The following is a 2124-nucleotide window of genomic DNA, read 5'->3' as shown; positions in this document are numbered from 1 at the left end:
GGCCACTTGGTTAAATAATTCATAACCACACAAATGTACCTGTTTCCAGCACGAGTTTGGGGCAAAGGACCAGCAATGTCAACGGCTACTCTTTCCATTGGTGCGCCAACTTGATATAACTTCATTGCAGCACGTCCCTCATGCTTGGATCCCCTTTTAGCACAACATGTACTGCAGATCCTGCACCATTCTTCCACATCTTGCCTCATATCTATCCAGTAAAATCTCTGCCATAGGTGACTCAATCTCTTCTTAACTCCAAGGTGTTCTCCTGTTAAACTATCATGGGATTGACGCAGCACAACTTCCCGTAAATTTCTCGGTATAACTGTTTGCCAGGTCGTTACTTTCCCATCTCCAGACAAGAATACCATCGTCAAGCTTCAACTGGTCCCATTGTGCCCAATAGTTCTTTGTCACAGAGCTTAAGCTAGACACCTTCTCCCAAGCAGGGCACAAAACACTTGCTTGTAGAAAATCAATTATTGGCTTCAAATCTTGGTCTTTCTCCTGCTCTGCTTTAATATCTATTCCTGGTTCCACTTCACCATCATCAACTCCTTCAGTCACTTTGACTTCAACTTGATGACACCTGGTTAGTTCAATCTCTCTTTTACTACTTACAGGAATTTGGCCTTTGTTGTTCCCAAACGTCATTTTATCGAAGTTAATTACACACTTCCTCGGTAGTAAGTAGTCCAACCCTACTATGCATGGGTCTTCAATGTCAGCCAAGTATACTTTGTGTCTGTCCTTTATGCCCATGAGCTCAATAATTACCCACACTGGTCCCCACAACCTTGCAGAATGTCCTGTCACACCACAGAGCTTCTGTATGGCTTCTGGTACTCCTTTGTGATCCTGAACCTTGATACTCACAAGGGTTTGCTGAGATGCAGAATCTATGATAAAATTGCACTTTTGGCCATCCAGCTTTCCTGTCACGAAGACACTATGTGTGCCTGCCATTTTACACTTAGCTCTAGGGACTTTCACAATGGGAGATGGTGGGCGTCCCTCAACACCAACCCCTACTGGTTTCCCCGAGGCTGACGTATTGGTAGTATTCTTCTTACACTGGCTCCTCATATGTCCTTGCTCTCCACAGTTCTAACAACCTTTATGGGTAGCAGCCTTTCCTGTTTATACTTGTAACTTTATTGTGATTTTCCTTGTTATAGGGTTGAACTGTTTATATTGCTTATAAGTATTTAAAGAAGTGAAAGAAAGTTAACATACTCCTTGAACAACATACATATATTGTTTTATTGGTTTTATTGTTAAAATTAGTTGTCAGCTTGAAGACTAGCATGAAGTAAACGCGGAGGAGAAGTGTGGTACATAAGAAGACTACACATTTTTGACTTCATTTTAATATAGTATTTATAGTGTTATTCTAAATTTATCACTTATTCTGTGTCTGTCTCTGTGTGTGGTTTCTCATAATGTGTTCAAGAGTCATTAAACTATTTTCATTTGTAAGACATACACGACTGTTTTAATTTATAGCGCAAGTGTTAAACTTCGTTATTTTTAGAAATGATAGTTTGTTTGTAATTAAGCACAAAGCTGCACAATGGGCTATCCGTGCTCTGCCCACCACGGGTATCGAAACCCGGATTCTAGCTTTGTAAGTCCGCAGACATACCGCTGTGCCACTGGGGGGCAGAAATGATAGTCTGTCGCAAGTTTGTTTACGTCACTGTGCAAATCATACGTTGTGTAGTTCAACTGTCGTAAATTGTCAGTTGTATTATTGCGTCATGTTACTAGAACTTTCTAACTTTCCTCGAGTATTATTACATGATAATATCTCGTAGTGTGTAGACACTTCTAGTTCTCAGTTGGGATATCTATAAATATGCGTACAAATGTAGTTCGAGTAAGTAAGACAAAGTTAATTAGATCTAGATCGTATGTTTGTGAATTCAGCTGTAAAGAGCATATAGTGGGATTTTTTTAAAGGAAAATTATTGCAGCTTATATTGCAACAACAGAGTAGAGAAAAATAATTTGGCTTGTCAGTTGTGTTCTAAAGTAATTGAACAAATCTTTGTGGAGTTTGACGAAAAGAGAAGATTATTTAACTGTTGTGATTAACTGTGCAACAAACATTTGTATATA

This window comes from Limulus polyphemus, unplaced genomic scaffold (genome assembly GCF_000517525.1).
Source record: "Limulus polyphemus unplaced genomic scaffold, Limulus_polyphemus-2.1.2 Scaffold1136, whole genome shotgun sequence".
NCBI classification, from domain to species: Eukaryota; Metazoa; Arthropoda; class Merostomata; order Xiphosura; family Limulidae; genus Limulus; species Limulus polyphemus.
The sequence above is the reverse complement of the archived record's forward strand: the minus strand, read 5'-3'. Positions refer to the sequence as shown.